This window comes from Coregonus lavaretus (genome assembly GCF_964263955.1).
Source record: "Coregonus lavaretus genome assembly, chromosome: 25".
NCBI lineage: Eukaryota > Metazoa > Chordata > Actinopteri > Salmoniformes > Salmonidae > Coregonus > Coregonus lavaretus.
Genome location: NC_140012.1, coordinates 15,028,500 through 15,048,344, shown reverse-complemented (window position 1 = coordinate 15,048,344; position 19,845 = coordinate 15,028,500). Strand labels below are relative to the sequence as shown.

Genomic DNA, 19,845 nt, shown 5'->3' with positions numbered 1-19,845 from the left:
TGGGTGGTAGTTGTCATTCTACTGGATGTGCAAGTCAGCAAAATGCTCCCATCTGCCAGATGGGTAAACAAAACAAATGATTGGAGTACTGGTAATGTCCGTAAATGATAATGTCAAATCATGTCAAATAGCTCAAATCGCATGATAGGGACTCTGTTTTTGGGAGCTCTTTGGCCAGGTCAATGGCTCATGGTAAAGCCTCTCAGAAGGCACAAATCCTAAAATCCTACACACGACAGTAAACCTCAATGCGAGATTGGGAATATTAACAGTTGCCAGCCTATTAAATGAACTTGTTGGTGTCAACTAAGATGTTATTGTGTGATATCTGAGTATTTCCTCTCACTTCAAGACCTCTGGGTAGACTAGTACTGTACACATTTAAAACAGTATGATGGAGTTGTCTGAAAATTCTGATGTGTGAAATCCATTCCAAAATCCCACTGCAACACTGATTTCCTACACCTGAGGAAATTGGAGAGATGTTACCAGGCCAGAATGAAAATGACCACACATCCTGCAGCGTCGACCCAAAAATTTGATTGCATCCTCCTCCTAAGCCATTCTCACAAACTCATGACCGAGTTCATTACAAAAAGCCTATATCCAAAAGCCCATCCTGATAGAACTGAGGGTAGCATCAGTCAAAGGGAAAGTACAGTATGAATAAACATCTCCCTCTCCGTGACAAGCAGGCCAAATGCCTCCAGATAATCCCAGAAGATCCTTTGGAAACTCTAAACACAGGGTTTAACTGACATCGCCATTCAGAGGGGATGTGTATGTGTGTGCGTGTGTGTGGCTGGGAGTGCGTGGGTAGCATTGCCCCCATGGGAGTGTGTGAAGTGAGGGGGCATGGGGATGATGGCGATGCGTGGGTGATACAAAACTACATTTGGGATCAAAATGTATGGAGATTGGTATTCAGTATTTCAGAACCCCCTGTGTATCTGGTACTGTATATGTCCAAAGACATTTAGAACTATATGATAGAGTTGTTTGAATATTCTGATTGTGTGAAATTCAGCCTGCATGCATCATGTACTGCTGTTGTCTGAGTGAGGTACTGTATGTAGCTTGCTGTGTAGCCGATGCCAAACTGTAGTGAGCAATGGAACAGTTTTCCTCTTGAAGGACAATAAACATGTATGTCCTAATCACACTCTCTCTGTAAGCCCTACCCGCATCATTCTGATAGGTCAAATTACAAATGAAAAGGGCAATGTTTCAAAATGATTAGTCCTGATAAATAATACAGGGAGGGCAGCAGAAACAAAAGTGCTTTGATAACAGCCCCGGTGGCTTTTAGTGCCGTCCGTCCCCTAATTCTTGTACCGTTGCCAAGCCTGCCATGCCAGCCAGGGCAATGAGTTCACTGCAGCTTGTTTCCTCTCTTTACCCCACTCCCTCTCTTTCTCCTCTCTTCCCCTTACCAGAGAGGAAGAGGCGAAGCGAGAGGGATAACTGGAACAAAAATCTGTGTTCTCCAGCAGGTGGCGTTGTTTTGTTTTATTTTTCTCACCAAACAAGGAGTCAATGAGGAGGTCAATGACCACGTTTACATGCACACCAATATCCCGTTTTTATTTGGAATACTCTTTCTGTTTTTGAGTTGACACATTAAACATCATATCCCGTTTATAATAACCTGAAAAAGCTTGTATCCCGGTTATGAGAAACCCGGATAAGATGCCTGGGATATGCTGATCTTAGACGGGATACTGTGGCATGTAAACATCTTATCCTGTTTATTGTTATTTTTCACGATCTGCGCAGACTCAGTTTCGCATCATGGGTGTTGTGTTATTATGTTTTCATCTGATTGTCAAACAAATCACTTCAAAAAGTAGGCTACCTGCGCAGTTCAAGCCAAATGTCATCAGTTTGACCGGTTTTAAGGAAATGAAAAGCTGAGAAAACGATGAAACACGTTTCTAATGAGACTTCAGTTCGTCTTGTTTCTGACAAGACTTCAGTTCGTCTTGGGTGCATCATTTATGTGGTTGAAATACTGTCTGCTTGCATAACAGTGTGAAAGATAACAGGTTACATACACATTTGCATTTTCTCAAGAGATGCAGAAAAAAAAAAATATATATTTCTCCACTCCTGTTCCTGAGACAAAATTAAAATGTTGTGTATCGTTTTACTGCAATAAATGCATAATTCTGCAGGAGTTAATATTATTTATTATACAACGGCTGGTTCTAATCCTGAATGCTGATTGGTTTAAACCGCATTCCAGTCGGTGTCTATTCCACAAGTTACCATCGGCTAAATCTATGATGTTAAAATGCCTATTTACTCTGTTCCATCTGACTGTGCAATCCACTGTCTCATCAGCCCAGCCAGGCACCTTATAAACTTGATCTCCACTATAAAAAGCATCAAAACATTATCTCAAACTTTTTTTAGACTGTCACGTCTACTCTCGCTCTCCCTCTGCGGCGCTCGATGTCGCCGGTTTACTAATCACTGGCTCTGACAACCATCATTACGCGCACCTGCACCTCATCATGAGACTCACCTGGACTCCATCACTTCACTGATTACTTCCCCTATATCTGTCACTCCCTTAGGTTCATTCCCCAGGCAGTATTGATTATGTGGCCAGACGCTACTCCTGTTTGGTATCGTCCATGATTATTGTGTTATTAAACTTACCACCTGCTTCTCAACTCCCAGCGTCATCGTTACATAGACTAAGATTTGTATAAACCTTGCTGTCTGTCTCTCCAATATTTGCAACATTGTTTCAATATAAACATTTGATCTCCAGCTGTCCCATAGTAATGAACGTGTCGGGACGAGACAGACAGGTAGGCAGCGTTTCTCAGCCAGTAGGGATCATGAATCAGCTGGCACTTATGGATATATACAAAGAAATGTCAATTGAAAAAAGGTCAAACGAAATGTAGTGCAGCTAGTTTGCAGTCTTTCCAGCTTCAGTTTGAAGTGATTGTGTTAGCTGTGTTGTTGGCTAGCTCCTCTGAACAACAGTGCCCTGACGAGTTTACTATGCCAGGCGAAGTCACGCCTCATTAGAAAACAGTTTAAACAAATGCAAATGCGTCTACTTTACTGTTATTCTGGCTGCACTTTTTGACGTGACTGTAAGTTAAAGTTAGCTAGCTAGCACGGGATAAGAACGTTGCCAGCCAGTATGACAATGGAACATTTAGACTGGGTCGCGTCCATAGATACAGAACAAAAAGACTGAACGACTGGGTCGTGTCTCTAGCAACCGAACCGATAGAACAAACGACCAGCCGGCTTAGGTACCAACCCTAGATTTGTGTCGGGACTATATCTTGTGGAAGGATGAAATAGTATGAATAAATTAATCAAAATAACATTTTTAATGAAAATATGTCAATCATTATTTGGATATGTTGGTAACCTGTTGTATAATAGTGATAAAGCCCTTGAAGCCGGTGTTTGGAGGATATATTGACCTAACAACACCCGTGCCAAAATATCCTCCAAACTCCGTCTTCTCGGGCATTATCACTTAAATTGAGTATTAGGCTACATGTGAGAGGTTATAGGCCTACAGTCAGTGTCCAGATTTCAGTTACTATTCCATTTAACCAATATTAACTTAAATTAGGAATATTCTGTGTATTCATGGTACTCGTGAGCGGGATATCAAAGGTGCATGTAAACACCTTATCTCTAATAAGACCTTAAGCAAGATATGAGCTAATATCCAGAATACTGTGCACATATAAACGTGGTCAATGAGAGAGTGTCGAATTTGGTCGAATAGAAGTTTCGTAATGCTTAGGTTGTTAGGAGTGTACTGATATAAGTAGGACACATGACATACAGGCAACTTTGAGAAAAAACACTTTATATTGGAGTTGTGCCTGTTATTCACACGCGTATCTGCCCTCTCATTGGCTAGAATGGTCCCACCTGAATGGTCCCACCTGATCTTGCCTTCCATTTTTTAAGACATTTCTTTCCATTGTTAGAGCAGCCACTTGAGTATCTGGTCAGTATAATGGATAATCTGTGCCCTCACTCCCTATTTTTTCCCCCTCTTTCCAACTGCCTCCTGTTCTCCGCCCTCTCTCTCTCCATCTCACCGCTCTTCTCTCTCCTTCCCCCCTCTCTTTCCCTTCCCCCTCTCCCTCTGTCTCTGTCTCTCTCTCCATCTCTCGCTCCCTCTCTCAGTTGCAGGCTAATTGAAAGTGAAAGCTACTGATTTCACAGATTCCGCTGGTGTCACCTTGTCTGTGCATGTTGTGCCATGGGGCACCTCTGAGTCAGGGTATACAAATAAAATCAATCAAATTGTATTTGTCACATGCACCAATACAACAGGTGTAGACTTTACCGTGAAATGCTTACTTACGAGCCCTTTCCCAACAATGCAGAGTTTTAAAAAATGCTAATAAAAATAGACAATAGTAACACAATAGAGGCTATATACACAAGGAGTACCGGTACTGAGACAATGTGCAGGGGTACGAGGTAGTTGAGGTAATATGTACATGTAGGTAGGGGTAAAAGTGACTAGGCAATCAGAATAGATAATAAACATGGTAGCAGCAGCATACATGAAGAGTATAAAAGTGTGTGTGTGTTTGTGCGTGTGTGCGTGCGTGTGTGGTGTCAATATGCATGTGTGTGTGTGTGTGTGTGTGTTGGAGTGTCAGTGTAAGTATGTGTGAGTGTGTAGGTAGATTCCAGTGAGTGTGCATAGAGTCAGTGCAAGAGAGTCAGTGCAAAAAAAGGTTCAATGCAAATAGTCAGGGTAACCATTTGATTAACTATTCAGCAGTCTTATGGATTGGGGGTAGAAGCTGTTCATGAGCCTTTTGGTCCCAGACTTGGCACTCCGGTAAAACTTGCCATTCGGTAGCAGAGTGAACAGTCTATGGTGTGTGTGGACCATGTTCATTCCTTAGTGATGTGGACACCAAGGAACTTGAAGCTCGGTCCTCCGTTCCCTGTAATCCACGATCAGCTCCTTTGTCTTGCTGACGTTGAGGGAGAGGTTTTTGTCCTGGCACCACACTGCCAGGTCACTGACCTCCTCTCTATAGGCTGTCTCATCATCGTCGGTGATCAGGCCTACCACCGTCGTGTCATCAGCAAACTTAATGATGGTGTTGCAGTCGTGGGTGAACAGGGTGTACAGGAGGGGACTGAGCACGCACCCCTGAGGGGCCCCCGCGTTAAGGGTCAGCGTGGCAGATGTGTTGTTGCCTACCCTCACCACCTGGTGGCGGCCCGTCAGGAAGTATAGGATCCAGTTGCAGAGGGAGGTGTCCAGTCCCAGGGTCCTGAGCTTAGTGATGAGCTTGGAGGGCACTGTTACAGGGCTGAGTGCTGGGTATACCGCGGGACGAGAGGCATGGTATCGCTGATCACCCACAGCCCTGATCCCCAGACCCCCAGGGCCTTCAGTGCCCTTACCCCTGTTACCCCCACCCTAATCCCCCTGCAACACCATCACCAGCCTGGGCACCAGGCAGCAGTCACCCGCCCCCGCCCCCCTCACTTCCTCTTCCTCTCAGTCTCTCCAGACTGTCCCTTAGAACACTTTCTGTATATCTGAGTGGATATCAATATGGCCCTGAGTTTATCTTGACCAGATGATCTGACGAGGAACATGGGCTACAAGGGCTACAATTAGGAGCCAGAGATTTTCCTTCTCATAGTCAAGAGAAATCCACATAAACCATAAAAACATGGACTGTATGAGCTATTTTTATACAGCCTGTAGAATGCAAAAGTATACTTGAATGTAAAAAGTAATTGGTTTCACACATGCCTTGAAACAGCTGAAGGGTAGTTAACCTTTCTTTACAGCAACACACCCACTGTTCTTAAAGCCTATGGATATGGAGGCGCAAAAAAGAAAATAAAGTACAGAAGTCAATTGTCCAAGATTGTGTCTCACCCACAATTGAACTCCACGATGGCCTAATTCATAGCTGTCAGGATTCTAGCTTAACTTAGTTAGAAAACAACATGTAACTGCAAAACAGCATAACAATTTGCAGAGTTCAGCTTCACATATCTCATTTAGTGGCATATTTTCTATAGAAAATAAAAAGAAGGAGTCTACTTCATTATCGTTAGTAGCATCACTTATGTTGAAGGACAATTTCTATTGTAAAGTGCTGAGAAGAATCATTGCAATGTGAGTGTCAAACAGTCAATTTTTCAGCAAACATTTTATAATCTAAATAAATGATCCTGGAAATAAGAGTAAATACACTACATGACCAAAAGTATGTGGGCACCTGCTCGTCGAACATCTTATTCCAAAATCATGGGCATTAATATGGAGTTGGTCCCGCCTTTGCTGCTATAACAGCCTCCACTCTTCTGGGAAGGCTTTCTACTAGATGTTGGAACATTGCTGCGGGGACTTCCTTCCATTCAGCCACAAGAGCATTAGTGAGGTCGGGCACTGATGTTGGGCAATTAGGCCTGGCTCGCAGTCGGCATTCCAATTCATTCCATGCACAGAGCCCTGAGGTCAGGGCTCTGTGCAGGCCAGTCAAGTTCTTCCACACCGATCTCGTCAAACCATTTCTGTATGGACCTCACTTTGTGCACGGGGGCCTTGTCATGCTGAAATGGGAAAGAGCCTTCCCCAAACTGTTGCCACAAAGTTGGAAGCACAGAATTATCTAGAATGTCATTGTATGCTGTAGCATTAAGATTTCCCTTCACTGGATCTAAGGGGCCCAGCCCGAACCATGAAAAACAGCCCCAGGCCATTATTCCTCCTCCACTAAACTTTACAGTTGGCACTATGCATTGGGGCAGGAAGCGTTCTCCTGGCATCCGCCAAACCCAGATTCGTCTGTTGGACTGCCAGATGGTGAAGTGTGATTCATCACTCCAGAGAACGGATTTCCACTGCTCCAGAGTCCAATGGTGGCGAGCTTTACACCACTCCAGCCGACGCTTGGCATTGCGCATGGGGATCTTAGGCTTGTGTGCTGCTGCTCGGCCATGGAAACTCATTTCATGAAGCTCCCAACAAACAGTTATTGTGCTGACGTTGCTTCCAGAGGCAGTTTGGAACTCGGTAGTGAGTGTTGCAACCGAGGACAGACAATTTTTACGCACTACGCGCTTCAGCACTCGGCATCCCGTTCTGTGAGCTTGTGTGGCCTACTACTTCGTGGCTGAGCCGTTGTTGCTCCTAGACGTTTCCACTTCACAATAACAGCTCTAGCAGGGCAGAAATTTGACAAACTGACTTGTTGGGCGGCAGGTAGCTTAGTGGTTAAGAGCGTTGTGCCAGTAACCAAAAGGTCGCTGGTTCTAATTCCCGAGCCGACTATGTGAAAAATCTGTCGATGTGTCTTTGAGCAAGGAACTTAATCCTAATTGCTCCTGTAAGTCGCTCTGGATAAGAGCGTCTGCTAAATGACTAAAATGTCAATGTAAATGTGGCATCCTATGACGGTGCCACGTTGAAAGTCACTGAGCTCTTCAGTAAGGCCAATGTTTGTCTATGGAGTTTGCATGGCTGTGTGATTGATCATGCACCTGTCAGCAACAGGTGTAGCTGAAAAAGCTGAATCCACAAATTTGAAGGGGTGTCCACATACCTTTGTATATATAGTGTATGATACAATCTTTCCGTTACAAAGCTTGTGAGCTTCACAGAGCAAAACAAGTCAAAATATCCTCTGAAAAAGCAGAAGGGGCATCAATATACTGAGTACCTCTGTCCTCAGGACACCCTTTAAACAGGAAATTGCTACAATTACGGAAATAACTCCACCACGACTCTGTTATAATCTAGGAAGTAATTACATGTAAAATAGCATTGTATCTGGTCAAACACCATTTTTGGGTTGGTAACAGGCTGATTGGTCGGCTATTTGAGCCAGTAAAGGGGGCTTTTCTATTCTTATGTAGCGGAATGACTTTTGCTTCCCTCCAGACCTGGGGGCACACACTTTCTAGCTACATTTTGAAGCATTTTTTTGAGAGGACAGAGGTTTATTTTCTGGGTGATTTAAATATTGACTGGCTTTCATCAAGCTGCCCACTCAAAAAAATGCTCAAAAATGTAGAATTTTTTTGAGTGGGCAGCTTGATGAAAGCCAGTCAATATTTCAATCACCCAGAATATAAACCTCTCTGTTGATATCACATACATTATCAAGCATTTCACACGTTATCTAGATACTGACTGTTAGCACTTGGTGGTCTATAGCAGCTTCCCACAAGAATGGGCTTTAGGTGAGGCAGATGAACCTGTAGCCATATTCCTTCAACAGTATTTAACATGAGTTCCTCTCTATGCTTTACAGGAATGTGGTTCTGAATATAAACAGAACAACCTCCACCATTGGCATTTCTGTCTTTTCTGTAATTGTTATAACCTTGTATTGCTACCACTGTATCATCAAAGGTATTATCTAAGTGAGTTTCAGAGATAATCAGAATATGCATGTCATCTGTTGCTAGTAAATTATTGATTTCATGAACCTTGTTTCTTAAGCTACATACAGTGGAGAGAACAAATATTTGATACACTGCCGATTTTGCAGGTTTTCCTACTTACAAAGCATGTAGAGGTCTGTAATTTTTATCATAGGTACACTTCAACTGTGAGAGACGGAATCTAAAACAAAAATCCAGAAAATCACATTGTATGATTTTTAAGCAATTAATTTGCATTTTATTGCATGACATAAGTATTTGATACATCAGAAAAGCAGAACTTAATATTTGGTACAGAAACCTTTGTTTGCAATTACAGAGATCATACATTTCCTTTAGGTCTTGACCAGGTTTGCACACACTGCAGCAGGGATTTTGGCCCACTCCTCCATACAGACCTTCTCCAGATCCTTCAGGTTTCGGTGCTGTCGCTGGGCAATACAGACTTTCAGCTCCTTCCAAAGATTTTCTATTGGGTTCAGGTCTGGAGACTGGCTAGGCCACTCCAGGACCTTGAGATGCTTCTTACGGAGCCACTCCTTAGTTGCCCTGGCTGTGTGTTTCGGGTCGTTGTCATGCTGGAAGACCCAGCCACGACCCATCTTCAATGCTCTTACTGAGGGAAGGAGGTTGTTGGCCAAGATCTCGCGATACATGGCCCCATCCATCCTCCCCTCAATATGGTGCAGTCGTCCTGTCCCCTTTGCAGAAAAGCATCCCAAAAGAATTATGTTTCCACCTCCATGCTTCACAGTTGGGATGGTGTTCTTGGGGTTGTACTCATCCTTCTTCTTCCTCCAAACACGGCGAGTGGAGTTTAGACCAAAAAGCTCTATTTTTGTCTCATCAGACCACATGACCTTCTCCCATTCCTCCTCTGGATCATCCAGATGGTCATTGGCAAACTTCAGATGGGCCTGGACATGCGCTGGCTTGAGCAGGGGGACCTTGTGTGCGCTGCAGGATTTTAATCCATGACGGCATAGTGTGTTACTAATGGTTTTCTTTGAGACTGTGTTCCCAGCTCTCTTCAGGTCATTGACCAGGTCCTGCCGTGTAGTTCTGGGCTGATCCCTCACCTTCCTCATGATCATTAATGCCCCACGAGGTGAGATCTTGCATGGAGCCCCAGACCGAGGGTGATTGACCGTCATCTTGAACTTCTTCCATTTTCTAATAATTGCGCCAACAGTTGTTGCCTTCTCACCAAGCTGCTTGCCTATTTTCCTGTAGCCCATCCCAGCCTTGTGCAGGTCTACAATTCTATCCCTGATGTCCTTACACAGCTCTCTGGTCTTGACCATTGTGGAGAGGTTGGAGACTGTTTGATTAAGTGTGTGGACAGGTGTCTTTTATACAGGTAACGAGTTCAAACAGGTGCAGTTAATACAGGTAATGAGTGGAGAACAGGAGGGCTTCTTAAAGAAAAACTAACAGGTCTGTGAGAGCCGGAATTCTTACTGGTTGGTAGGTGATCAAATACTTATGTCATGCAATAAAATGCAAATTAATTACTTAAAAATCATACAATGTGATTTTCTGGATGAAACAGTTGAAGTGTACCTATGATAAAAATTACAGACCTCTACATGCTTTGTAAGTAGGAAAACCTGCAAAATCGGCAGTGTATCAAATACTTGTTCTCCCCACTGTATGTTAGGGCACCAATCATCAACCTGCCATGGTCGACTCCTCGAAGTACCAGGAGTTGGAACCAAAATTATTTTCCAATCGTTTCCTTCTGAACAGAACCATATTTTTTTCATTCCGTTCCACTGTTCCGACCAGCAAAATAAAGTTCTGAACAGGTTCTAACCAAAATAAAGTTACGGTTTATATCGTTACTTTCTGTTCCTTTTTAAACCTCTGAAATATTTCTTATTTTTACATTTAGCTCACCAATCATGCAGTGCGGATAGGGCAGCTTGCTATGGAGAGGGCAAGATATACAGTTGAAGACGGAAGTTTACATACACTTAGGTTGGAGTCATTAAAACTAGTTTTTCAACCACTCCACAAATTTCTTGTTAACAAACTATAGTTTTGGCAAGTCGGTTAGGACATCTACTTTGTGCATGACACAAGTAATTTTTCCAACAATTGTTTACAGACAGATTATTTCACTTATAATTCACTGTATCACAATTCCAGTGGGTCAGAATTTTACATACACTACATTGATTTTGCCTTTAAACAGCTTGGAAAATTCCAGAAAACGATGTATTTAGAAGCTTCTGATAGGCTAATTGACATCATATAAATCAATTGGAGGTGTACGTGTGGATGTATTTCAAGGCCTACCTTCAAACTCAGTGCTTCTTTGCTTGACATCATGGGAAAATCAAAAGAAATCAGCCAAGACCTCAGAAAGAAAATTGTAGACCTCCACAAGTCTGGTTCATCCTTGGGAGCAATTTCCAAATGCCTGAAGGTACCACGTTCATCTGTACAAACAATAGTACGCAAGTATAAACACCATGGGACCATGCAGCCGTCATACCGCTCAGGAAGGAGACGCGTTCTGTCTCCTAGAGATGAACGTACTTTGGTGCGAATAGTGCAAATCAATCCCAGAACAACAGCAAAGGACCTTGTCAAGATGCTGGAGGAAACAGGTACAAAAGTATCTATATCCACAGTAAAACGAGTCCTATAGAGGAGGGACTGGTGCACTTCACAAAATAGATGGCATCATGAGGAAGGAAAATTGTGTGGATATATTGAAGCAACATCTCAAGACATCAGTCAGGAAGTTAAAGCTTGGTTGCAAATGGGTCTTCCAAATGGACAATGACCCCAAGCATACTTCCAAAGTTGTGGCAAAAGGGCTTAAGGACAGCAGAGTCAAGGTATTGGAGTGGTCATCACAAAGCCCTGACCTCAATCCTATAGAAAATGTGTGGGCAGAACTGACAAAGCGTGTGCGAGCAAGGAGGCATGCAAACCTGACTCAGTTACACTAGCTCTGTCAGGAGGAATGGGCCAAAATTCACCCAACTTATTGTGGGAAGCTTGTGGAAGGCTACCTGAAATGTTTGACCCAAGTTAAACAATTTAAAGGCAATGCTTCCAAATACTAATTGAGTGTATGTGAACTTCTGACCCACTGGGAATGTGATGAAAGAAATAAAAGCTGAAATAAATCATTCTCTCTACTATTATTCTGACATTTCACATTCTTAAAATAAAGTGGTGATCCTAACTGACCTAAGACAGGGAATTCGTACTTGGATTAAATGTCAGGAATTGTGAAAAACTGAGTTTAAATGTATTTGGCTAAGGTGTATGTAAACTTCCGACTTCAACTGTAGCTCAGTGAGTTGTTTACATGCATGATGGAAAGACAATTGTAGGGCGTGAGATGCAACTGACATTTTGCGGGTGGAGAGAGTGCGATAGAGGGTGGAGGAGGAGGCTTGGCTTGAAGCACTGGGCATCTTGTGATGACAGCATTATCTGAATTAAGCCCAGAGAATTATACTTAAGGAGGAGCGGCTTCTATGGAGGAACTTTGAATGTCTTTGAACTTCAGAGTTCACTGGCGCCGACGAAGATGGCGGCCTCGCGACTTGCTCTTAGGAAACTTTGCGATATCTAATTTTTTATTTATGTAATCTTTTTTACATGATTAGCTCAGTAAGTGTTTTGTAATCATTACATACAGCCAGGAAAAACTAATGGACATCAGAGCGGCGGTAACTCACCAGCATTACGACCAGCAATACGACTTTCCGAAGCAGATCCTTTGTTTGCTCTCCCCAGGGCAATTGAAGTTGATTCCAGTGGCTGACCCAAAACATCGCCGGTGGAGGAGAGGCACTCGGAGCGGTCTACTGGTTCGACTTAGGAGGCGCGCTCACCACCCACCGCTTCCAAGTATACTACTCGCTAATGTTCAGTATCTGGTTAACAAGCTTGACGAGCTCCGGGCAAGGATTTCTTTCCAGAGAGACATCAAGGCCTATAACATACTTTGTTTCACGGAAACATGGCTCTCTGGGGATATTCTGTTGAAATCGGTCCAGCCAGATGGGTTCTCAGTTCATCGTGCAGACAGGAATAAATACCTCTCCGGGAAGCAGAAGGCCGGAGGTGTGTGTTTCATGATTAATGACTCATGGTGTAATTGTAGTAACATACAGGAACTCAAGTCCTTTTGTTCACCCGACCTAGAATATCTCACAATCAAATGCCGACCGTATTAAATACTATTAAAGATAATTTTCTTTGGTTATAGTCACGGCCGTGTATATCCCCCCTCAAGCCAATACCACGACGGCCCTCAAAGAACTTCACTGGACTTTATGCAAACTGGAAACAACATGTCCTGAGGCTGCATTTATTAAATTGATTAAATTTGAGGACTAGGCTGCCGAAGTTCTATCAACATATCGACTGTTGTAATCGAGCTGCTAAAATCCTCGACCATCGCTATTCAAACTTCCAGGATGGTTATAAGGCCCTCCCCCACCCTCCTTTCGGCAAATCTGACCACGACTCCATTTTGTTCCTCCCTTCCTATAGGCAGAAACTCAAACAAGAAGTACCCGTGCTAAGGACTATTCAACGCTGGTCTGACCAATCGGAATCCACGCTTCAAGATTGTTTTGATCACGCGGACTGGGATATGTTCCGGGTAGCTTGCGAAAATAATACACTGAAATGGTGACTGAGTTTATCAGGAAATGTATAGGTGATGTTGTGCCCACTGTGACTATTAAAACCTACCCTAACCAGAAACCGTGGATAGATGGCAGCATTCACGCAAAACTGACAAGGTGACTGGGAATATGGCACAATACAAATAGTGTAGCTACTCACTCAGCAAGGCAATTAAACTGGCAAAACATCAGTATAGAGACAAAGTGGAGTCAAAATTCAATGGCGCAGACACAAGACGTATGTGGCAGGGTCTACAGACAATCACGGACTACAAAAGGAAAACCAGCCACGTCGCCGACACCGACGTCTCGCTTCCAGACAAGCTAAACACCTTCTTTGCCCGCTTTGAGGATAACACAGTGCCACCGACAAGGCCCACTACCAAGGACTGTGGCCTCTCCTTCTCCATGGCCGACGTGAGTAAGACATTTAAGCATGTTAACTCCCACAAGGCTGCCGGCCCAGACGGCATCCCTAGCCGCGTCCTCAGAGCATGCGCAGACCAGCTGGCTGGTGTGTTTACGGACATATTCAATCTCTCCATTTCCCAGTCTGCTGTTCCCACATGCTTCAAGATGGCCACCATTGTTACTGTACCCAAGAAAGCAAAGGTAACTGAACTAAATGACTATCGCCCCGTAGCACTCACCTCTGTCATCATGAAGTGCTTTGAGAGACTAGTCAAGGATCATATCACCTCTACCTTACATGTCACCCTAGACCCACTTCAATTTGCTTACTGCCCCAATAGATCCACAGACGATGCAATCGCCATCACACTGCACACTGCCCTATCCCATCTGGACAAGAGGAATACCTATGTAAGAATGTTGTTCATTGACTATAGCTCTGCATTCAACAGCATAGTGCCCTCCAAGCTCATCATTAAGCTTGAGGCCCTGGGTCTGAACCCCGCCCTGTGCAACTGGGTCCTGGACTTCCTGACGGGCTGCCCCCAGGTGGTGAAGGTAGGAAACAACATCTCCACTTCGCTGATCCTCAACACTGGGTCCCCACAAGGGTGCGTGCTCAACCTCCTCCTGTACTCCCTGTTCACCCATGACTGCGTGGCCAAGCACGCCTCCAACTCAATCATCAAGTTTGCAGACGACACAACAGTAGTAGGCTTGATTACCAACAATGACGAGACCGCCTACAGGGAGGAGGTGAGGGCTTTGGGAGTGTGGTGCCAGGAAAATAACCTCTCACTCAACGTCAACAAAACAAAGGAGATGATCGTGGACTTCAGGAAACAGCAGAGGGTGCACCCCCCTATCAACGTTGACGGGACCGCAGCGGAGAAGGTGGAAAGCTTCAAGTTCCTTGGTGTACACATCACTGACAAACTGAAATGGTCCACCCACGCAGACAGTGTGGTGAAGAAGGCGCAACAGAGCCTCTTCAACCTCAGGAGGCTGAAGAAATTTGGCTTGGTACCTAAAACCCTCACACATTTTTACAGATGCACAATTGAGAGCATCCTGTCAGGCTGCCTCACCGCCTGGTACGGCAACTGCACCGCCCGCAACCGCAGGGCTCTCCAGAGGGTGGTGCGGTCTGCCGAACGCATTACCGGGGGCAAACTACCCGCCCTCCAAGACACATACAGCACCCGATGTCACAGGAAGGCCAAAAATATCATCATGGACATCAACCACCCGAGCCACTGCCTATCTTGCACTAATCATCTCATATGTATATAATGTATTCTATTCTATAATATTCTACTGTATCTTGGTCCATGCCGCTCTGTCATTGCTTGTCCATATATGTATATATTCTTAAATTCCATTCCTTACTAGATTTGTGTGTATTGGGTATATGTTGTGAAATTGTTAGATATTAGTTGTTAGATATTACTGCACTGTTGGAGCTAGAATCACAAGCATTTCGCTACACCCACAATAACACCTGCTTAACACATGTATGTGACAAATACAATTTGATTTGATTTGATTTGTCTTAACGTTGGACCAGAGAAGCCAGCTAGCTAACAAGCTTGTGTGTGCAGAGCGGCACCATAATTAAAAACACGTCTTACATTTTTGTAGTTAACCTCTTAAGGATCTGACCCTTTTTTTCAATTTTCGCCTTAAATGACATACCCAAATCTAACTGCCTGTAGCTCAGGACCTAAAGCAAGGATATGCATATTCTTGATACCATTTGAAAGGAAACACTATGAAGTTTGTGGAAATGTGAAATGAATGTAGGAGAATATAACACATTAGATCTGGTAAAAGATAATACAAACAAAAAAACATGCGTTTTCTATTATTATTTTTGTTCCATCATCTTTGAAATGCAAGAGGAAGGCCACAATATAGGCGCAATTTATCAGTTTGCATTCAAAGTTTCAGATTGATCCAGTGAAGCATTGCAATACTGGACTATTTAGTATCAAGTCTGCCCAAATGTGCCGAATTGGTCAATTGATACATTTTCGAGTACATAACCATAGTGAACATACAAACATGATTTGGTAATACAAAATGTAAGTTTACACACTCCCAGGAATGTCATACATGATGGATCATTAGCTTATACACTAACTTTCACACATCTAGATGGCCGGGCGGGGTGGGTGTGGAGCCAGAGACAGCAGGGGTTCAACCTATAGAACCCTGTTCCTACATTTGAATATAAAAATTGATTTTATCAAACGAAACTATGCTACATTTTATCTCTGGGACCCTTAGGATGACAAATCAGTGCAAGATTACTGAATGTAAGTACATTACTTACCTTCAGAGGTGAATGTATCAAACCAGTTGCCGTGATACGTTTTTTGTTGTTGTGCACTCTCCTCAAACAATAACATGGTATTTTTTCACTGTAATAGCTACTGTAAATTGGAAAGTTCAGTTAGATTAACACGAATTTAAGCTTTCTGCCCATGTATGACATGTCTATGTCCTGGAAAGTTTGCTGTTACATACAACAGTCATGCTAATCACATTAGCGCACATTAGCTCAACCGTCCCGTATACGGGACACCGATTCCGTAGAGGTTAATAAATCCAATGTGAAATGTGATAACTATAGTATCCCTAACTAGCATTGAAAATGTTAATCCATTCTTCTCTTCATCTCTATCTTCTGAATCACGCTTCTAACATCAGTAGGCTACAGCTATGCTTCGGCGGGGGAGGGGCAGGTAGCCTACACGCATACACACGGAAACTATTTTCAGCTGGCAGGCAGACGCTGGAAGAGGTTTCAGATTGACAGAAGGAGGGCTTTGCATAGGCGCTTTGTTGCATTTTTTGTGGGACTGGAAAAAAATGTCCGGAACGTAAAATAGCATTATTAACCGGTTCCCATGCTTTTAAAATAACTGTTCTGTTCTGGAACAGTATAGATCACTTTCATTACCGGTTCTGATTCTGTTCCTTGAACAATTTTGTTATTTTCCAGTTTTCTGTTCTGTTCCATGAACTGGTTCCAACCCCTGGTAAGTACCCAACACAATTTTATAGTTAATGAACGGTGAATAAAATATAGAAAGCAATTCCAACCCCTCATCCAAAATACTCCCAAACCCCAAAGAGACAGTACAGAGGTCATAATACGCTGATCAAGGGTGAGTTCAATCAAGAAATTACAGGTCTGAAGAGACAAAACCTGACAGGCCAACACAACTCTGAGACTTTCTCTCAGACAGACAATCACCAGATCCTGATAAATCTGACTCCCTGAGTTTCCTACTCAGGGCCAGAGGCTATTCAGGCTGCAACAGGCTACCTCACTTAAAACCTCTTCCCAGAACGATGCCAGAGATTGCTCTTTCTCTGCCCCCTCTCCCTCTCTCTCTGCCCTCTCTCCCTCTCCATCTCTTTCTCTGCTCTCTCTCTCCATCTCTTTCTCTGCTCTCTCTCCCCATCTCTTTCTCTGCTATCTCTCTCCCCATCTCCCTCTTCCCTCTCTCTCCCTCTTCCCTCTCTCTCTCTCTCCCTCGCTGCCCTCTCTCCCCTTAACGAACAGCTTAAGAGGGTTACGGAGAGGCAGAGTGAAAGAAGGAGAAGCGGTAAATTGGTATCAAACACTGAAAGACACAGAGAGAACCCTCCATTCAGGGAGGTGAAGACCTGTCTAATCCAACTCTTTAAAAAGTCCTCTACCTTCACTGCACCCCTTTCACTTTCAAATGGACTGCATCCGAGGGGCAAAGGGCACCATTTCTAAGGGAAAGACTGAGTGCTATTTGAAGAATACTGTAGTCTTCTGGGTGCAGTCTAAGTAGTAACCTCACCTCATTGATGCACAAATTCTGGTAATAGTCTGACAATCACTGACAGACATCTCAATGGGTGTTCTGGAGACTCCTCTTCGACCATGGATACACATAAATGTATTATTCAATCAATGACTACATTCATAGCCTGATCAATATGTATGACCCAGAGTACCTCCTATAACCACAAGCCTGCATTATCTGGACAGATTACTGCACATAAAACCATTCCATAAAGCAATATTCTTAATGCATGTTTGTTTTTTTAGAAGTCACTGCTTTGAAGGCGATATAACATTAAATTGAAATTAAGTGGTTGTGCATGTGTGTGTGTGCCATTCTATTCCAACCAGAGCCCCCAGGGGACGGCTGACTGGTTGATCTAAATATCCCCAAAAATGAACCCGGGCATGAAATTGAGAGACACATCCAGCACTATTCAGTGTACAAAGGTTTACTGTGTGTAAAGACAATCTTCCATTTCAATCCTATTCCATTACTTTGTGTTGCATGTCCTGAGGGGTAGGGAAATTCAATAGCCTCATGTCCTTTAACAACATAGTAATACGTTATTGCTCCTAAAGCTGACACAGTAGCCTATACAACACATTGGTCTCCTCTCTGGCTGCAGGCTCCACTGCGTTCGACATGATCTTTTACAGTCAAACCTATACCACACACTGTCATGGGGTGTTTATGCACTGTATGTCCTGTAATATCCACTGTAAATCTCTATAATAACATGACAAATCTAATTTTGGATGCGTATATGCATTTCCCATTGGATGGGAGAGTAAGAAGGATCCAAACGCTAGGGTGAGTGAGGTGATGTGTTTGTCTTGGTTTGTATGGCAGGCAGCTGGGGCATTGTATGATGACTGTATCTTAGTAAGCACAGATAGACAGTCTCAATATCGCTGTTGACTGAGCTCCACATCTTTCCACGTTCCTGTTGACTAGAGAAGACTGCTGCAGTATATCACTTAGATGTAACTATCAGCTAACGCAACAGCATAGTTCCTAGCATAGTTTACCCTCAGTCCACCACTCTTACAAACTATGAGAAAAAAAGGATATGATGAAAAATAATCACTAAAAAGTCTACGAATATGCATGAGTGTTAATTGTGAAACAAGGGGAAGGTTGTGTGTGGGTCTGTGTGTGTGGGTGTGTCAGTGTGTATGGGTGTGCAGTGTGTGTATGTTCGCATCTGTGCATGTGTGTGGGTGTCAGTGCGCATCTGTGCATGTGTCTGTGTGTTGTGTGTGTGTGTTGTGTGTGTGTCTGTGTGTGTGTGTCTGTGTGTGTGTGTGTGTTGCGAGTGTGTGTGTGCATCCATGTATGTGTGTATGCGTGTGCATGTGCCAGTGTGCGTATGTGCAACCGAGTGTGTGTGCATCAGTATATGTATTTCAGTGTGTGTGTGTGTGTGTGCGTCCGTGCACGTGTGAAACATTGGCAGGGGAAAAAGACTCTATCCCGCTGTGCTTGGGGAATGCTGATGACTGGGGAACAGGACATTAGCATTCACCCACCATAGTGTGTCTCATAATGAAGTCTTCTGCAGTGACCAGTCAATGGCAACATAACAGCAAACAACATCAAAACAGAAAGCCAGGGGTGGAATTTTAATGCTGTCCTGATGCTGAGGCTTACATCAGCCTGGGCTGTTTGCACAGTCTCATTGTGTTTCATTTGACATACTATGACCATATAAGGCTGGGAGTAAACGACCCAATCGTTGAGAGAAATTAATATCAATCACAGATTCTGCTTATTTTCTCTAGAAGATGCTTACTGGGGATTCATTGGAACCCTAACATTTCTGACTGCATAGGTTTATTGTGTATCATCCATCCACCCAGACACTGCTAGCGTTTATCTTTGACATTCAGTGTGTGGCCTTAGGCAATGCTATAAGCGTATAAAGTGCATGTCTTTACACTTGCTGGGGGAGCTTTGTCACCTTAGCAAACCCTAAGCTAAGCACAATATGCTTTGGATGATGTGATGTGTTTATTAGAAGGATTCCAGTAACCCATCTTCATTGATAGTGCCATAAAGCTGGCTGTGTGTTTGTGTATGTGTGAGTCATATGCGTGTGCCTGCCTGCCTGCAGCATAATGTCCCGCCCAGTTGTGCAGCCAGGAGAAGGTGGCTGGCTGCGGGCTACAGACTGGAGCCACAGCCCCAGAACAGGGCACAGAGAGGAGAGAAGAGGCAGGTCAGAGCAGTAGGATAAATTGTGATTTATCAGGGAGATGTTTTGTAAATGTCCTTAGCCCACAGAGGCCAGGCCAGCTCGGGCTGGAGATGGTCAGGATGGCACAACCTCTCCAGGGAGAGAGAGAGGGATAGGAGTGGGAGATGAAGGAGGGGGGGAGGAAAGAAGGAGGGAGAGGAGGGGGGAGAGATGGAGGGATAGGTGTCTGAGGAGTGAGGGGAGAGGGAGAGCGAGTATGTGGGAAAAAAAGATAGGGAGATAGATAGATGGAGCGGGAGAGGAGAAGAGAAAGGCC

General features: G+C 43.8%; 1 protein-coding gene across 1 annotated transcript in view; it reads right to left on the bottom strand.

Moving 5' to 3' along the window:
• The window catches only part of LOC311100383 (glutamate receptor ionotropic, delta-1-like), a gene marked incomplete at its 5' end in the record, with an annotated part of 495,891 nt that overhangs the window by 143,863 nt on the left and 332,183 nt on the right, over positions 1-19,845 (bottom strand). The gene's annotated exons all lie outside the window — the stretch shown is intronic.